Here is a 20,017-nt window from a genome sequence, read left to right as displayed (position 1 = left end):
CCGATGTGTATTTCATTCCTAGTCAATAGGCATTTGAGCTAGTTAATAAATTTTTAACAACACTGTAGACTAGACAGGGTCATCAGCCATTCAAAGAAACAACAGTTCGGTTGTCAGCGGAGTGTTAATTTCTTTCACTTCCAACTGACCTTAACATAGATTTCAAGATTAGTATTGCAGTGTTTTGCCTCTCTTGTTAAAAAATGATAAACATAGATTTGCAACTTTTTGCCTTTGAGATATTTAGATTCCCTGTCAATATTCTGCAGGCTTTTCCTCCAGCCTTGCTCTGCTTCGCTGTCCAAGGCTCCTAGAGAAGAAATACCGTCTGTTTTCACTCTCTAATGCAGCAAAGGTGCAAGGTTGAACAACTAGAGCCTAATTAAAGCGCCGGATTGAAAAATCAATACGCATCAATATACACCAGGCATTATACTAAACAGTGGAAAATATTTTGTCAGAACAGAACTGAGGGTGAGCCACTGTGAACTTCTGGTCTTTTTGTTTCCTTGTTTTGCTCTTTTTTGGATTTGCTACAGACTGTGCTGTTTGACAGCACACATGCATGCACCGACTAGAGAGTTGTTTCCCTGTCAAGGAAAACCTATAATTAAACTTTTACACTTGCCCCTCTTTCAAAGTGCCGCTTTAAAAATGCAGAGCTGCTCTTGTTTGCTTTCCAAGCACTTTAATCTGCTTTCCAACTGCCCACCTGAAAAGGCAGAGTTGTTCTCACTGCCCTCACAGCTACAGACCACGAAAGCACTTCTGTCCAAAAATGCTCTTAAACATGTGGTTAAGTTCAAGTGGTTCTGAGCCAAAGGGTTATAAACATTGCTGAAGTACTGACTTTGCTGCCCTGCACTAGCACAAAACCTCAGAGAGCAGCCGGCAGCGCTTCCTCCTGATGCCACCAATGCCTTCTTTCTGGTCACCCTTGGGGGACAGCGTGGGACAGCCCTGGCCACCAGTAGTCCCCATTTGCCTGCATTTGCTGGCCGTGCTCTGTTCGTTGATGCATGTTAAAAACAGTCGGTGGCCGGAGGGACACCTGAACCAAGGTGAGCTGGTGAAGGAATCCTTAGCTTGTTGAGATAACTCTTAAATTTTAATCAGCACACTCTCTTATTTGCTGCCAAAAATAATTTAGATGATGAATAAATGCATGCGGAGCACATGCATGGCTGTAATTCAGCCGTGGTCACAAACTCTGCCAATAATGCATGCAGCAGGAAAATATTATTTATTGCCTTTAGCATGTGGTAATAAGTCTGGTTTTCTCATGCTGAAGTCCAGCTTAAGCTAGGCTGAAAGGTTGGCAAGGGTACTGGAAGGAAATTAATGTTTGCTGGTAGGTACCTGAGCGGTGATGAGCTCAGCAAGGTAACACTGAGCATCACCAGAGCCGCAGGGTGAACCCGACTTCCCCTGAGCTTCTGTACCACTGCATCTGGAAGGCAGGGGAAGGCTCTGCTGCAGGCACAGGCCTACCAGGGAGGGCAGGGAAGGGAGCCCTGGCTCCCAAACACCTCCTGCAATGGCCCTGCTGGGCCATGGAGACATAGGGCACCGCTGGTGAGTGTGCATCTACACTGTGGTCAGCAGTGGCACACGGAGAAGGAGGAGAGGTAGAGAAGAGAGAAAATTTGGGGCGACCTTCAGCCCTGACCTCCTAATTCCACATCCTGTCTTCCCTCGCACCTCATTACTCATTGGCCTGTCGAGTCTGGACTCCGGCCTGCCAGATTAAGGACGGCGAGTTTATTTAAAAGGAAACAAAACAAAAACACGCCAGTTCCCCTCATTCCTGGCAGCCACCGGGATGTCTCCCTGGGCAGGACCACACAGCGAGCAGGCGGTGGCACGCCAACAGTTCCCTCACCCGTCCACAGCACTGTGGCATTTGGGGGCTGCAGAGCAGTTTGGGGGCTGCCCTGGAGCTGGGCTGTTTTCTGTGAGGCCCTTCTGCTCTGAGCCCCATGGGGACAAGCACTGTCCCCATGTCCCCAGGGACGGGCTCCTTGACACTCCCTGGCTGCTGCTGGGGGTCTCGCTCCTTCACCCTGCTCATGGGGCAGGACGGGTGGCCCCACGCGCAAAGAACAGGGATGTGATTTTACTTTCCTTCTGCTTTGTCTGAAGGGACAGCCAGGCATTTCACTTTTTTCCAGACTTGGGTTCATGGGTGCTGCCCAGAAAAAGAATTTTTTTTACTTTGGTCCAAAATGGGGAAATTCTTAGGCGTAAAATCCAGCTCAGCTGTGACCCATAAAGGACCTCATACTGCTGATACTTTGTCAGGCAATCAAGTTACACGACCTAACTGCAGAAGTGTAACGGATACAGTTTGTTTGGTTTTTAACTCACTAAAAATGTTTAAACATACAAAGAGGCTTAGAACATTTACAGTCATATTTAAAATCAGAATGTGTGAAAAATGACTTTTTTTTGGCACAGAAATATTTGAACTTACGCAAAACCTTTGCAGTCTCCACAAAGGCAGGCAAACGCAGTGATGGGACCTCATGATGGCTTGTTGGTGCGCACACGGACACGAAACTGTGAAAAGAGGAATTTGCACAGGCCAACATTCAGGTTTCATTCTGAAACCCCAGCAGAAGCAGACCCCTAACTCTGGCTGATGTTAAAGACGAAAGCAGCGTGCAGCTTTTCTCTTGCATCGTTTCCCATGTAGTACTGCTGACCTACCTCGCTGCAGCTACAGCTGCTCAGGCCCTCGCATGCCTTCAGGCTTTCCTTCCGAGAGTGCTTCTGGTGCCAGAGGGTTTTGGCAACAGCTGTAATGTGCATGATTATTCCCATTGAGGAAACCATTGGTGATAACAGCAACGAGGAGGTATGCGGGTGTAAGCCACAGCTTGCTGAAGGCATGAGACCATTAGGGTATGTAAGGATAGGCTCCTGATGCTGTCAGAGAGGAAGCGGCTCTGCACGTGAAATAATGTAGGGAAGGGAATATGCTAAACATAGTTTAACCCGCGAGCTGCCCCCTGTGAATAAAATGTTTCCAAAAGCCTTCAGACTTGGCTTGAGCTAGGTGCTCGTTCAGCTAATGAAAACATTACATGCCCTCTGTCTAACCAACCTGATATATTCGCTGAGCATTACAGCGAAAGGAGATGCTTTCTGGCCACTTCTGTTGCCATGTTCCCTGATACCAATGTCGATGTTATAAACTCGAGCAGTATTTTAAGTTGCTGTGATCTTAAATTTTATTTTCTTATGCAGCTGCCCAAGCCAGCTTACATGCTGATCAGGATCTGCTGCAGCCTGGGAATAATCTGGCACCAGCTTCTTGGGCAGGCGAGTAAATCCTTACTGACATCAATGAACTGAAAAATTCTGAGGCCTGGCAGTGACAAAGGGAATAGTGAATGAGAGCAGTATTTCTTTATATTGATCTACCTCTCCTCATCTACTAATAACACTGGCTGTTTACCCTCTGTAATAAGCTGTGATGGGTGCTACGTGGGTCTTTGCTTTCCGGTTCTCCAGTGTCAGTACGCACAAACCAAGAAACCTCCAGACAAACGAGCTGGCTAGGACTAGATAAAATTAAGCATATTAATATTGTTTAAGCTTGCAATTCAAACCCTTGTTTGACAAATTTGGATACTGATATTGTACCTAAGAATTCCTCCAACCAATACTTAAGTGTCTTAACTCAGCCTACCAGAAAGGAAGAGCAGACTCCCCTTAAGAGAAGGGATGGGTTCCCCAAGGCACAACTCTTTTACACGGCCACTTGGGCAACCCAGGCAGATGCTGATGATTTCATCTTGGTCCCATCCCTTACTTTATGGAGGAAGTTGGAATTAATTCTGTTCTTTTTGCTTTTAATGGTACTTCTCAAGCTATTTCCATACATCATCAAAGGTAGCAGTGTGTGACCAATTAAGCCCAAAATATTATCATTTTTCATCAGTTTCTCAATCAAGATTTGATATGCTTTAAAGATACAGGATTATTTCTGAGGAGCACCTAAATACAGGATGATTTTATAGCCTAAGGAAAATGCAGAGGGTGAAAAGTGGATGCAACAAAAGTTGGCAAAATGATGGAAAAAACTATTAGGAATAAGGATTTAAGAACTCCAAGTGTGCGTCCACGCAACACATACTTAAACTCTGGAACTCAATGCCCCAGGATGTTGTGGATTTCAAAAATGTCTGTGGCCTTAAAAAGTGATAACGAAAAGTAATGGATGGCATTTAACAGAATAAAACAAAAATCCATCCAGGGGTACAAAAGCCAAAGCAAGATACTGGTGCTGGCTCAGTTAACGTGGCTGCTGAAGTCAAGGCCAGGAAGCTGAGCTGTGGGGGCAGTGGTATGGAGATTTACTTTTGTGGTCTCTTTCCTAAATGCCTCCTGGTGGAGAAGGAAAAATGTCCTTCCTAAACAAGACACTTGGTCTGATCCTTGTACAGCCAATCTTATTTTAATCGCAACTAAAACAAAAAAAAGGCAGTGATTAAAAAAATACAAGCAATGATACACACCTTATGAACAGATGCCTGCCCTGCTGACACGTGACTGTGTGCACTGGTGTTGTCCTGAGCGATAAGCTGATGCTGAGCGCTCCTTGAAAGTCAGCTGTGCTGTGCTGTTCAGCACAAGAGCTTTCTGCAGGGATCCTTGAAGTTCATGCCAGGGGGTTGGCACTGCAGTGGGAGGCAGCCAAATGAGCCAGAGGGTGTTTTCTGTGGGAAAATGCAAAGTTTCAATTCGTTTGTTTGATACAAAGTAATCAAGGAATAGCTCTGAGTCCAGACCAGATGTCTATTAAATGTTTAAAAGTTCTCCATCAGACAGAGAAAATACTTCCCAGGAAACAGGATCGTCTCAGGGGTTGAGAAGCCCTGTGTGATGGACTCAGCTGCGCCGAGCACCTTCAGGAGGACCCAGGCAGGGGCCTGCTTGTGCCATGCGCAGACTTGCAGCGAGATGGAGAGGTGTGCATTTGTCTGGGCGTTAAATAGCACTGCTTCAGCTAAAAACTCTGCACCCCAAAGCAATCACAGGTGGCACGGGCTGACCCAAGCCCAAGAACCAGGCGGCTGACGGAGCCTGAGACATCTCAGTGTTCGTTGCTGGCCCACTGTCACAGATTACTGCCCTCAACCGCCAAGTTCCATCCTGAACACATTTTTAAATGGGTCTTAAATTGCAGCAATTTCTAAGGGTTTTTGTAAACTGGTCACAGATGCACAAACTCCATCCACACAAGTCTTTTATACACTAGACCTGGTGAAACAGAGGCTGGCCAGCCAAGATGAGAGGTCACTATGCAAAACCTACCCCTGCTCATTTTACCTGTGTGCAGTTTGCTGGCGCAGTAGGAGGGTTCCGTGAGAATGTGAGGCTGTTGGTTCTTTGCTTTTCATGCTCGGGGTATCCAGCACTTCCCCTGGAGTACTCTCTCATGGTCTGGATTTCAGCTGGAACAGGACAGGGAGGCTGAAGACTCATTAAAAACTGAGAATGAGAACTTTGCAGGCTCTCAGAATGGGAGCCTGCAAAGAGCTAAGTCCATGCCAAGAATAGAGGCAAAGTGAGACAGGCTAAATCAAATGCATCCAAGGAAATTTGCACGGATACGTCTACCAAGGAAAACACATACGTTAATAGAAGCAGAGATTTAGGTGAATCTAAGGCAACTGCCTTAAATTCATCACAGTTGCCTTTCCAGTAGTTCACTGGTTTTCCCCCACAGTAGTCTCTCATGTTTACTTTGGCGTTGGTAGGGAAAATGTCAGCGGAGTGCTGCTGCGAGTGTGCCCTGCTGCACGATGTTGAGCTGTTCCAGTACCACAGCAGCTATTTTCCAACAGATTAACATTCAGATACTGGGAGAGTTCATCCAGTTCACATAAATCTGCATAGAAATTTTATTAACTTATAAGTTTTTTTTTTTATTTGGTGGGCCACCTACAAAATGAAAACAGATTTCTTATAAGATAGAAGAGACAAAATTAAAAAAAAAAAAACTCTACGAAAACATATGCCTTGCTGAAAAAATGAAAGAACTCATCTTTCAAACAGTGGCATCTGCGTTCCCAGCGCCTCTAAATAAAAACAACAACTTAATTGTCTACTTACTGGATTCATTTTTTCCTTGTTTGCGCTGAGGAGAAACATGCCAGCGGGAAGAAAAAATGGACGCGAGCAAAATTAAGGCACTGGGTTGGCACTTGGGAGATCTGGTTTCAGTTCCTGGCTCTGTCAAACACTTCCTATGTGACCTTGTAAATGTCACTTTTGAGCATGTAAAACCATCTGGCCCGATCTAGTGAAACATGTATTTAATTTTAAGATGCAAGTAGTTCCACTTACATCTCACACGCCGAAATTTACAGGCATGTTTACATGCCGCGTTGGTTGGGAGCCACAAGGCACGGCCACTGCCAGGGCGAGGCGCTGCCCGCCGGCCTCGGGGTGCCCATCCCAGCAGGAGGGCACGTCGCCTTTTGTCCCCTTTTGCCCCAGGTTTGTCAGAGCAAGGCAGCCACGCTCCTGGGGAGTGCAGCACCAGCACGGTCAGGCCTCGTGCTCAGCAAGGGAGTAACGCAAGTAATTCGCATTGATAAAAGCGGTGGATTCAGATGCTGTTGTTGTAAATAAAATCTGCATTTAGGCACTGAAATAGCGGCCTGATTTGTAGAGTTGCTGAGCAACCAACGCTCATAAAGTCAGGAGCCCATGGATGCTTTGTACTTCAGAAAATCAGGTCAGTTATTTGGAGACTAAAAACAGAAACTGAACCCCGATTTCAGTGCCTGAAAATGTGCCCTCGTGTTATGTCTTCAGACGTGCTCTGATGCTCTGTCCTTGCCATTATAACTGGCCGTACCCACAAACACTACATTAAACTGAGATTCAGAAGGAAAAATACCTTCGTTTTAACCATTTCGTTGTTTTCTAAATGTAATTAAAAAGACGGGTTCCACTGAGACATTCTAAATATATGTATATAATATACATATGTGTAGACACATGTTTCTAATGTAAATGGTATATATAATGTTATTTTATGGCATAGCAGATGTTTCTTAATTCCCTCCCACCGCACACTGAAGCAAGATTATGCCAGGCTATTTTATTATGAATAATGTGCTCGCTCCGTCATTAAGAGGGTTATTAAAGACATAAACAAACTTTTATGCCCTGCTTTTCAACAGCTGCTGGTGGTCTACGAAGTGGTAATCCTGCTTTCAGCAAATATTCTGAGACTTAAAAATAAACGAGGACAAAATAAACACACCTCATAGGCACCCAGGTTGACTTGGGAGTGGGAAGATTGTGAGTGTGACATCTCAGTGGCACGGAGGTGGCAGCGCTCCTGAGCCAAGGCCTCAAATCATGGGCTGGAAATGAGATGACTGCTCCGTGCATCGCTCCTTCCACCTCCACGCAGGACCTCCTGTGCTAAGCAAATGAGCCCGACTGGCATTTATTTCAGTGGTGAGAGTAGGAGAGCAAAAATCTAAAAGCAGAAAAGCAAATGCTGGCTTTAAATAAGCAAATAAGTATCTTGCAAAAATACAGCGCGCACAACAATAGCTGTTTTTTTTTTCCTTCCTAATTAATTATGTGGCAGAGACACGGCTGCAGATCCTGCAGCCTTAGCTTTGAAGAAAATCAGCTGAGTAGGTTTTCCAACTTCAAACAAAAGGGTAGGACGGGACAATAAAGGTTACGTGGCCGTGTTCCGTCACAGGCGCTATCGCTGTTCATTTGAACGGATGTGACCCCTACACGACAAAGCTCCAAAGGTGTACAGGGAAGAAGGTTTATTCTTATAAACAGGACTGATGCCAGGTCAAGCAGGCCCCCTCACTTTGGACTTCCTAAAGAAAACAGCTTCAGACAGCTGAGCAAAAGAGTTATGGAGAGTGCTGAGATAGGAAATATCTACGGTTCCTGATATATTATGGTTGGCCCAGGAAACAAGGAAGCTGAGAGCCAGAGGTAGTCCTAAAGGTGCTAAACTGCAGAGCGCTAATGTACACAACAACATCCTCATACAAGCAGATGTTTAAAAAAAAGAAGGGGGAGGGGGCTGGAAATGGCATTTAGGCCACGTTGCACTCACCCTAGGGAGGAAAACTAAAAAAAGGGGAATGTGGAACCAATTTTCAAGCTTGAGCAACTGAAAGTCTATTAAATGATTCTGTCATCAACATGAGATGAGAAAAAAAGTAATAATTTATACAACAAATTGGGTAATTGTAGCTGCACGGACAAATGATATTTCTTCCCTGATAACTGAATAAACATTGTTACGAGAGGAAGGTTATAAGGAAATAGCCACTTTGGTGAACTACAAGCACCGGGTCTCTGCTTCTGTTCGTGTCAAACGAAAGGCAGTGCAGGCTGAAGGGCATAACGCTCTTGATCACAAACAAATATTCTGAGCTACTTAGGGGATTTTTTTTCAGAAACTGAGCTGATAAAGATGGGCTCAACTTCACATAACTACAAGCAATCTCTGCCCGATTACTGTATCACGTCAAACTGAAACCAGTTTAATTCTCTTGAAGATAGAGCAGCATAAACTGCAGGAATTAACGGTAATAATATGCCTTATTAGCACTTAATTCCTTTACTGAAACTACTATTTTCTTAAACGTAAGCTGCATAGAAGCAACAGAAATGAACAGAACGAAGCTGGAGTCGGTGCATCCAGAAAACAGGCAGCGGGAATGCCGTGGACGCAGCCGTGACGCGGGGCTGTATGGCGGAACCACCTGACCCAGCCCTGCACAAGGCAGCTCAGCCAGGGCCACGCCTGAAGCACACTGACACTCCAGCAGCCGCAGCGCACGTGGGAGCACGTGCACAGCAGCCACATTCCGGAGCTTCAGGGCCTTCACGCCGTATTTTCTTTTCTGCCACAGCCTTCCTGCGGGGCGCGGGGCGAGGCACTGCGTGGCCTGTGGCCTTTGTATTGTTCTGGGCAGACCTGTGCTGGGTTGTGCCTCGGAGAGCAGCCCAGCGCCAGCAGCCCTTCCTGCGGGGTCACCGCTCTGAACAAATCCTAAAAACGCACCCAGCCCGGGGACTCGCAGCGTGCAGGCCTGGCCTCCAAACCCGCTAGCCCTCAGATGGGGGGAAGGCCGCGTCAGTTTCCTTACAGGGCTTGCCTGTGGAGGCACCGTCCCTGGAGGTGTTCAGGAAACGTTTAGATATAGCGTTGAGAGACATCATTTAGTGGGGTTATTGGTGGTAGGTGGATGGTTGGACTAGGTGATCTTGTAGGTCTTTTCCAACCTAGCTAATTCTATGATTCTAAAGCTCAAGCACAGTTAGAAACTCACCTTCCCAGGGAAAAGGAGGGGGCTGTGCCGGCACAGGGCTGCACCATCCGGCCACGAAGGTGCCCACGCAGTGGTTTGAAAAACAAGGAGGTTGTGCTGGGACCGGTTCCCTGTTTTGTGTCTTTCTGTGTATCCGCTCTCTATCCGAATGCAGGCATGTGTGTAAACAGCGCCAGTCCCCCGTGCCTGAAATGAAAAATAATACAAATATATTTACATGACTTTAACATTAGGCTATTAGAAAGCTGCAGTCAGCATAACAGAGAGGAGAAAAAAATTACAAAGAATGATTTGCATAGCAAACGCATTTCAAAGTTGTTTTGGACAAATGCCCTCGGTAAATATGTTTAAAGTCATGTACAACAAGAATATTTTATCACAAGTAACCATGTTTTAATAAACACTTCGTCTTTTGGTATTTCATTCTTTCTCATCATAATAATAGAAATATAACACCATATATCACTGTAAAACACATTTCCACATAAACGCTGATAAGCACAAAATATTTTTCATCATTTACATTTTAACTGTAATAATATATGGCAGGATTAAAGCTGCATCCATCATGTGTCTAACTAACCTTGCTGTAATGAATTTTTAAATGTAATGGCTTCTGTCACAAAGTAAAATCATACATAATATCTTTTGACACAGTGTGCTGGCGTACGCAAGGTTTTAAAATGTAAATGCAACTTCATTTTTAATTAGATTTATAAACTCTAATCGCTATTTTCTTTTCTATAAACCAAAGGGGAAAGAAAAAAACGTGGGGCTGTGCGAAGCCTGCAAGTTGTTCCTTGAGGTACGGCGCTGGCAGAAGCGGGCACGCACCCAGGAGGAGCCGAGCTCCAGGAACAAAGGCCGGGCACCGACCTCGTGCCACCGCCAGGAGCTGCAAGGACAGCGCGTCCCCTGCCCCGCGCCACAAGCAGCCCGGCTCAGAGAGGAGAATCATTAAAAATAATGTGCAGGAGCTTTCTGTTCAGCGAGCCCCTTTTTTTTTTTTGATACAATATTTCCTTCAGTGATTATCGCCACGGACATGTTCTGCCATATGGATGGAGCCGGGCGAGGAGGAGGCTCAATACCTGAGTGGTTAATTAAGAGCTGTTGCTGGGCCACAAGAAGCAGGTTTGAAATCCCTCTTCACTCACCGACAATGAGTAGCTTTTTTAGCAGCAGCAGTCACTGGGGACAGCCAGAAGCGCAGGGTAATTATTTGAGATAACATACAGCTGAAGAGCGCGTGTGCGCGCCCGTGTGTGCGAGGGGGAGCGCGCCGGCGAGGAGGGCAGCGCTACAGAAAGTTTACAATAAAAAGGTCAACATCTCCTATTTTTCTGTACAGTGTCGGCAGTCTGTAATGCCTTCTTAGCATGAATGACAACGGATTCTATCTTTTCCTTCTCCTTAAAAAATGGATCTCTTATTTGGTATTCAAACTTTGCAATTGTGAGCGTGGGGCTGCCGGGCCAACCTGAACGAGCCACGCTCACGTTATCGGCGCGGATGCTGAAATGACTTTGATTGCATTGTTGCAATGTAGCAGTAATTCTGACATTAACTCATGGAAACCCTGCGCTCTCTCAAGAACAAAGGAGAAAAGCGGTGAAACGAAAGCCGTGAATGACGTGAAGAAAGTCCTTAACGCAGAGATCTAGGGCTAACAGCACACTGCTACAGGAACAGCAGAGACTCTGCGGGCTTCAAGGGACTCACTCGAGTCAGATGAGCGGGCTTTGGCCACCACACTGCTTGTGGGCAGGGGCACATGGGGTACCATTGAGGCCCTTCAGAACATCAGCTCCAGCAGAGATGTTCAGGGATGCTCTCGCATCTTGAGTGCATCCCATTCACTAGTTTTCCTTAATGACCAAAAGCAGCAAGGTAGCTTACAAAGGCGTTATTTTCTACAGTGCTTCATCTCTGAAGTGCTTATGAAGCGCTGGACAAAGGTGCCATTCCAGCCCACCACTGCCCAGTATGCTGACAGGAAGCAAATTGAGAAGCAATGCACTGAAGTCCATTTCTCAGAGCTGCAGAGGACAAGCATCCTTTCTCCAGCCATCAAAGCTCAGCCTGTCTACATCAGGAGCTCAGAATGCTATTTCCCTGTTTGTTTCTTTCTAAGAAAGTCTTTCTACTCTTTTACTGAGCAGCCAAATGATGAAACCTCTGTCATATGTTTCTGGCATTTGCAGAAAGTCCCACATGTGATTTCCAACTTAGGAGGCTTAAATCTCCATCCAGACAGGTGCTCTGTGCAGCTCACACAAGCGCTTAGCTTTGTGCTGTGGGGTAAAAACAAATACCAGAGAGAAAACCTTCATCCTCCTCCTCTCCACCTCCATTTTCACATCCTCTCAGATGCTGAGAACAGCTCTGCCAGAACAACAGGAGTCTGTGAGCAGAGGCAATGGGAGGACATGCAGTTACCAGGCATGGGCTGAAGCCCCAAACCTTCTGTCCGAGGGGGACACGGTGTACCTACCCGTCCCCTGCTCTTTCCCAAGGCAGCTCTTGCAACCTTTGATGTTCTTCCAGTGCAAACAATACCGCTCCAGCAGCGGCACTTTTGCCAGTGTAACTGTCTCAGCTTTGTTTAGAGACTGCCCAATATGTTAATTATCTTCTTTACCTCGGTGGCATTATACTGTCAAACCATACAACAGTCTTTAGAAAATAAAAGCTAACACCCTAAGCTGCTGTACCCAGATCCCATAATATCTATTCACTGACAATGCCTGAGCTGTCAGATCAGAAGAAGCTTCATTCGAATAAAGGTGGGCAGATGTGTGATAATGAGACAGAAGCATACAGATGCTAATATAACTGTTCAGCAGAGCAGGCTCGTCTTCGTTAGGCAGACCCAGGTAGCAGCTGCAGACTGTCAGACACTGGAATGCTGCTTTCTCTTGATTCTCATTTAAGATCAGCTTCGTTCGCTGTCTGTCAGTGAACTTTTCCCTCACAGGAGCCTGGACCCCTAGGTGATCAGTCACATTTCGACATAACTAGATGTCAAAAGAAGTTTAAGTTGTATGACGAACTGTGATGCATTCCCTGTGCTGGCTGGCAGTCTCAGCCCTCCAAGGCGTCTTGTTAATGATCCACCTGGAAACTCTAGAGTATTTCCCGTATTTTGTTTTCTTATTAAAATACCGGCTAAGCCTTTGTCAATATCCATGTCAGCAACTGTAAGCTCAAGACAATATTATCACAAGCATAATTTGATTTAAGAACGGAGTGGTGGACCGACGCTGACCAGGCAGCAGGAGACGCGCACGGAGCGAGCAGGATGCAAGCGCTCAGCTGCTGTGATTTAGCATCATCAATTAAAACAGAATATTGCTGATTTTCTCCAGGGCAGAGGCAGGGCACTGCGAGGCAGGGGAAATGTAACTAAAGTTGCCCTACGCAATACGGCTGCAGCCAGGCAGCTAGCTCCGCTGATGAACACAACCAGGAATAAGATAATGGGGAGCCTCCGCAGATGAGCAAACAATTCAAATACGCGGGAGCTCGGAAACACAAATAACCCGAGACTGTCATCGCACGTACTGCTGGAACCTTTGAACCAGGAGCCTCAACTCCGGCAGCCTTTCATCTGTTGCTCAGAGCTGTTTACCCGCTCACGCTCCTGTTTCAGAGAGCAGACAGGCTGAGGCTATTTTACATAACACACACACGTGCACACACAATGCAGCAAGCTTTCTCCTACCACAGTTGTGCGGCAAGGCCCAGCATCACCCGGTGCTCAGTCGTGTCACACCCGTCCTTCCATCCCATCTCAACTCCCTTCCTTGCTTCTCGGCATTTGAATGTCAGCATTTCAGTTCTCGTTAAGATCGCCAATGTAACGCGTCTGGGTACAATTAACAGGTTTCTTACATTCTTAAATTTCTGAATTAAAAGGCCACGGGGGAGAGATTTGGCGATTTATGACATTCTTCCTTTTCTTTTTTGGGGTGGGTGCATAGTGCGACGCACAGCAGCCCGACGTTTGCATTCTGTTTTCGTCTGAGAACAGCTATCATTAAATTAGCAGAATTGCTGAAACCACAAAATCTAACACGCTGCTGTTGCTCACAATCAGAAGCCTCCGGCAGCCGGCTTCCCGCGACACGCTGGAAGGAAACACGAGGAGGTCGGCAGCTCCACCTGCGTTCGTGCGGAGGTCTCTGGCATCTCCAGGGCTGTGGGAAGGCCGCTGGGACAGGCAGGTCCCACGCCACGCAGCCTTTGGCGCGAGCCACTGCTGCTCGCATTTGTTCTGTACACGCAAATCCAGCTTTTAATGGTGATGAACAGTAGAGTTGGCAATCAGGTGCTTTCCCTGCTTTCCCCATATCGATATAATTCTTAATTAAACACTTCTCATGGCCAGTTGATATTCACTAATACTTTCTAATATAAAACAAGATGTCTCCCCCTAGATTCTGGTGTTTAGTAGCCTGAAGCTCATTAGTGCATGTGTTCTCACCCAGGAGTTTTAAATATTTAACTAGCTAGGATTCTTTCAAGAGGTCTTAACCTTATAATTTGTAATAACTTGGGGATCTCATATCTGAAGTGTAAGTTATTAAAAATGTTTCTTCCCTTCACCCTGCATTGATTTCCTACTTCCAGCAATCACGCTAAGAGCTATTAGGCCAAACAACTGCAGCTGCCTATTTATTTCATTGTAGTAAAACACAAGTGATGATAATAGATTTCCTAATAGAGATTGATCTTGCACAAAAGCCAAAAACCACGCGCGTACCGCCTGGGTATACCGTGTATTATGCACTGCATGGTTAAAATTGTGCAGCTACAGAATAGCATAGGAAGGTCCACAGAAATGAGCGTGCTGACTGATATATCTTTGCACGGAAGCACATTACTTCTGTTCCTTGTAATGGCCTGAACATGTGATACAAGTAAATTTTGTCTAAAAATTATCTAAGGACCACCTAATGTGCTCTGATGCTACTGAATGTCAAAAATGTCAGCAGCTTCCAGTAATGACTCTCTGACATAAACAGTAAGGGAGAAATATTACAGTTGCTGAAGGAGTTGCGAGGACAAGCATGCATTTTCATGAGAGGTCTCTCTGAATGGCAGCAAGTACTCAAGCAGGCAGCGTTCCCTGCCAGTTAAGCTGGCCAAAGAAAGCGCTCTTCCCCTGAAAGACAATTAAAATGAGTTAAATGAATTAAAAGGGCCCTGCACAGTTAAAACATGGTCAGAGGTTAGAAACGGTAGTATCTGGATTTATGAAAATCACGTGGCTGCCAAGCCTCAGAAATTGTGTGTAACAAGGGAGCCATTCGAGCAGCAACACAAACAGCTTTATAAAATTGAGGGCAATATACATAATTCTTAATTTCTAGGAGATTATTTTGTCAGCAGTTTTGCCATCTTAGGACCTGGATGAAATACTGATTTTTAACATTTGATTTTTATCAAGCTGCTTTCCTAGGGAGAGATATTACCAGTGTATTTGTGACCTAGGAGCAGCAGATAAATGAAATGCCCTCCCGTTTGTTACAGATGTTTATGGAGGGAGAGGTGACATCCGCCTGTCGCTTTTGTTTTTGTTTTTTGTTTGGAGAGATGAATTACAACAGAGAAAGGGAGAAACAAGCATTGGAGCTAAAACAGGAACGCGTAACAGCATTCCCTACAGTTCCTTTGTGTGAGAAGACCTCCACCTGCAATCAGCGATTTAAGCTCGGCTGTTTGTGCAGGAGCGTAATTACTCGCAGATATCTAAGTATTAATCTTGCAGCAGAAACCTGCAACGCTCGAGTATACTTTTTTACCCGTTACGTACACAAAGTCTATCAGAAAGCATTTGTCTCCCCACTCTTTATTCACTTTCAAAGGGTTAAACAGCCTATTTACAGGGCTGTCAGCAAGCCGTATCCCAAATCATGAAAAAGTCTGGCCTAGTTTTGTTCAGCATCGAGACTTGTCTTCTTGGCCTGTTGTTGTTACCATCATGTAATATCCATGACAATCGTGTTGTGCTTTTTAGGGGCTCTGTAGTGCTAAATCTGAGGGGCCACTTTAAGCCAGTAAAGGGCTTTATTTATGTGGATTTGAAAGAGTCTTGTGAAGGGCCTTCCACTCAAAATCCTCTTCAGCAGGTCATCCTGGTTTCAAAAGGATTTAGATGCAGAGGCAGTGATCAGTACTTCTATCACGTTCTAATAGACTGACATGAGCATTTGTGCCTGAAAGACAGGGGGAAAAAAGTGATGCAGATTTGCCCTAAATTGGACTGATGCACAAAGCGGAGCGCGCAATTGACTGACGAGGTAACCCCTCACACCCTGCCTTTACACTTCTAACCGGTGCCGCACAAAGAGGGAGCCGTGGGAAGCTGCATGGGAGCAAAGCATATCCATTTTCATGGACCATATGGAAATTTTGTTTTGTGTACAGAGAAAGTGTCTGATAACAGTGACCTTAACTGCCATATGTGTATGGTGAATAGTAAACAGAACAAACCACTCAGCTCTCTGACCCTTAGCATATGGACATCTCTACCAAAGGAGAGTTTTCACAGCACATCCACTTTCACTGTCATCTCACTGGTAACCCAGGGGATTTCACTAGATTTGTTAATGAATTGCTCTATTGACTTATATCTGAGCTTGCCTCATTAGAGTAGAAGAACAAAATTTTTATCTATGTTTTCGTGAAGGGGACCAGAATGCCCCTCCTTTGTTCGGAGGTGGGTAATCTGTAGGGCTGTCATCTGTTTTGAACTAATTTATTGTGTCAGTTTAAGAAGGCTCTTCAGTGTTCATTGATACTCAAGCTCCACTCCAAGCCTCTTTAAATCAATTTTTTCCTTGTGAGTGGAATGTTTTTTAGGCCCCTGCTTGGTTTACAAATAGCTGAACATGTTGTTACCCTGGTGCTGGCTAGCTTTAGAGTGCCAAATACAAGCAAACTCAGTGAGCCTCCATAGCACCACCTGTCATGAAATGGCTTTCAGAGTGGCTACAAGCCTTGTACAACCTTGTCCCATTCACCTTCCCCACCCACCATCACTCAGACAACAGCTCTTCATAAGCTCGCCTGTACCGAACCAGACAGAAGCAGTACAGAAACGGAAGATGTGCATAGATCATAAACATTCTTATTTCTACCATGCTGCCGTTAGTGATGGACCATTGCTTTAGGATTTCCAGAGTTTGAAATACAGACTGGCCTCCGATTACTACACCGTGATAGCCATCAATTAACATGTTATTAAATAGTACACCAATAAAGAACACATTATGCCTAATGGCCGATGTGGAATCAGAAGGAATTAGTAAAATGAGATTCGATAAAATGCAAACCATAAAGATAAGCTTCTGAAGATTGGATCTGACTTTCTGTCTCTACTTTCAAAGAAATAAATGGCCAGCGCAGTGAACTCCTTTCTGCTGCCCCTCTGCCTGCCCTGAATTCACAGCACGCCACACAGCGTGGGCAGGAACGGACAGACACTGGCAGAGCACTGGAGTGTGGCACTTGGGGACAAACCAACAACGCAGCATTACATCTTCTTTCATAGCCAGGCAGAACACACAGTTTCAACAATTCTTTTTCAGATCCTGACTAAAGGACCTTGAAGACACAGGAACATGCAGAGACCTTTCTACAACCAGTAAATCAAACTATCAGACTTGCTGGGCATTGGCATATCCATTTGCCAATGACCATTTTGCCCCTTCTCCCCTTGCTGTACATGAAAACCAACCTGTCCATCAGACTATTAATTGCAACCACCGACATTTTCCCAGAATTAGAAGTAACTCAGAACGATAAAAATAGCTGCCGTGTGCAGCAGCGATCTTGGCACGTGGTGCTGCTGTCAGTGCAGGGCAAGTGGGAAAATTCCAACAGCCAGTCCTATGAGGCGAAGGGCTGTGGGTCTTCTTGTAACATTATCACGAGAATGAAAAATACAAACCCAAGAAGACCTTTGTGTCCACCCATGACATGAGGGAGTGGTGTGAGTTACTGTAACTTCAGCTGCCTTCTGTGGTAAAGCAGACCATGAAGATCCCCTGCAGAGTCAGAGGTGGAAGCATGTTTCACTGAATAGCGGCCAAACTGTGCAGTCCTTACTCAAGCAAAGCTCCTGGTGAACTTCCAGCAGGAGCTTTCCCTCAATAGGAATTCCACTACTAGCAGTCAACGTTTTTTCATATCGCTGGCCAAAGCGGAAGCTGTGCTGGAGCGAAGCAACTCTTAATTCAGCTGATGCAGACCAGTTATGCCTGTGTCCTTTCTGCACAGTTTAACTTTCAGAATCAGCTGGCTCACATTATGGTGAGGTTTGGTGTAAGGCTTTGGCTGTGCTAGACTTACCAGCTCCAGGCAGACAGCACAGCGAGGTGGACTGAAGAGCCTCCCAACACCAAGCCCTACCTGCACGTCAGGACGCAGCGCCGGCTCCTTTCTCTGCCAACGCTTCTCTCCGAGTTGCCATGGAGCCATTGGCTCACCCGGAATCAACTCTGCCTGCACAAATGACTCATCCTGCTAACCAGAATCTATGCGTAGAGGTTGTTATTAAGAATCCAATATTAATCAAGCCATGGTATTGGAGCTGTCATAGTTATTTCCTACTCTGAGCACAGAAAATAACGATGTTCTATTATTTCAAATATCACAGTGGTAGAAGTGGAAGTAAATACTAATTTTTTCACGGGAAAAATTATGTTGCATGTTGCACATCAAAAAATACCGAGGTGTGGAAAGCAATCTGAGAGTATACAGGGAAATGGAAACACATTTCCTCAGGGTCTGCTCCTTCACTGGCTGGCATTGCTGTCAAACATGGGCACCACTTCCCAGAGTAAATCCTGCACCTGGCACACCGACTAGCAGGCACTGAGCCTTTGGTAGCTGCACAGTTTTATGGTAAGTCTTTAAACAAAAAGCATAGAAGCAAAATGCTTACTTTTTACTGTAGGTTTTTTTTTTTTCTTTTTTTCCCCCAAATCTTGTCTTGTACAGGAATCAGTTTGAAGCCGTTTGGATCATTTATTTTCATTTAATCTAGGAATCTCTAGACAAAATCTATCAAAAGAAATTAAACCAAGTCCCAGTTGCCAGCGCATGAAAAGATATGATGCTATCACCAGGCACAATTAAATGATGGTCAGATCATTGCTTACAGGGAAACTGGTGGTTTACAGGTTGGTAAATGCAGGCCTGCAACTTTAAGAGATTCACAAAAAACAAAGTTAATTCTGGCAGCATTTCCATGTTGCTTCTCCTGTTCTAGAGTTTTTTGTTGTATCGCAATTCTCAACCAAGCCCACTCTTTTCTTATTGCTTTTCTTATTCCCTCTAAACTGGGCTTTTTAAAACAAGCAAAAAAAGCCCACAACAACAAAACTACCCCAGGTATATCAGTTGTGTTTTCAGTCTGGAGTTCATATTTGATTTCATCCGTGAAAAGAAATGTAACACATTCCCCATTCACTCATACGCCAAAACAAGCCTGCAGATCTGCACAATAAGCAATACTGGACTTAGAAGCTGCCTTAGACTGAAAAACAAGGATGGGGGCTGATGGTTCAAACTTCAACACAGCTGCATGGAAAATCCCTGCCAAAAACCTGCCCAGTGTGCTGGACCCAAGGCTGAGGTGTTCGACCTTCCCTCTCCTGTATCTACGGGATTACACGGGAAAGGAGAGAGTTAAAAAGGGGTAGAGAGATGGGAACACTGGAGTATTTACTACACTGTACAAAAAATGGCAACATAAATAATTCACTAGGACAAATACTAACTTTGGAATTCCATTTTTTTTTTTGAACTGTGATACTGCCCCTGCAGAAAAAGTAGGTACAACAGAACTCAAATAGTGAGGTAAGGAAGTGCTGCATGTAACACACTTCAGTGGGCTAACTATATATCCCTTAAAAATCAAATTTGACAGGAAATGGCTTCATTAAGCTCAGGTACGTGGGACACACATTAGCTACCAGAGAAATTGCTATAGAAATTATATGAAATTATGACTAATTACTAGTGTCACAGGGTGTTTCGCCTTATCAGATAGCTTATTCACACACCCAGGAACAGATACAACAAACAGTAAATACGGGAACTGAGACTTCATGCCACACGTTCCTTTTCTGTCAATTATGGATCTGCGGAACAGATCTATAGGGATCCCTTAATTACTGCTAGCGATTGATTAGCAGATCAGAAACAATGACAACTGCTTAACTGCATTTTGCAAAAACTTCTCCGGGTTCTATTTGTTTTTGTTTCACACTGGAATGATAACAAAACCTGCTAACTGCTCTTGCAAAATTAATTAGCTTCAAATGGTTGGGCTGGGATGGAAGGTGCCAGGCTTTGGGCTCCTACTGGCCATTCCAAGAGAGCAAAGGGGAGAGAGCGTTCACAGCAGGCCTCCAAGGAAGTCCTTCTTATCAGGAATCTGTCTCTCCCTCCCCCCTCAAAAAAATATTTGAAGCTCTCTCACTAGCAAAGAGATATAATAAGTAGGAAAGGACGTGAAATAAAATATCTTAATCAACTTGCTTGCTATAAATAGAAGTGAAGGGCCATTGGAAACCAACTGACGTACTCTCACCCTGCAAAGCTAAGTCCTCCAGAGGACCTTCACGATTGTACCACCACGTCTGGATGTGCAAGCAAGCCGA

The 20,017-nt window shown here is 45.1% G+C and overlaps 1 long non-coding RNA gene across 3 annotated transcripts in view; it reads right to left on the bottom strand.

Moving 5' to 3' along the window:
- The window catches only part of LOC110404340, a 231,108-nt gene that overhangs the window by 17,709 nt on the left and 193,382 nt on the right, over window positions 1-20,017 (bottom strand). Inside the window, exons 7-12 of one of the 3 annotated variants that reach the window (XR_002442162.1) lie at window positions 9,342-9,481; window positions 7,286-7,507; window positions 5,338-5,462; window positions 4,524-4,724; window positions 2,474-2,559; window positions 1-310 (exon numbers count right to left, since the gene is read on the bottom strand). The exon at window positions 1-310 is cut by the window's left edge and continues 7,186 nt beyond it. This is a non-coding gene — a long non-coding RNA (uncharacterized LOC110404340). Of the gene's footprint in view, window positions 2,560-4,523; window positions 4,725-5,337; window positions 5,463-7,285; window positions 7,508-9,341; window positions 9,482-20,017 lie in introns of all 3 variants that reach the window. The other 2 variants (XR_002442161.1, XR_002442160.1) reach the window with 2 other exon arrangements.

This window comes from Numida meleagris, chromosome 10 (genome assembly GCF_002078875.1).
Source record: "Numida meleagris isolate 19003 breed g44 Domestic line chromosome 10, NumMel1.0, whole genome shotgun sequence".
NCBI lineage: Eukaryota > Metazoa > Chordata > Aves > Galliformes > Numididae > Numida > Numida meleagris.
The sequence above is the reverse complement of the archived record's forward strand: the minus strand, read 5'-3'. Positions and strand labels throughout refer to the sequence as shown.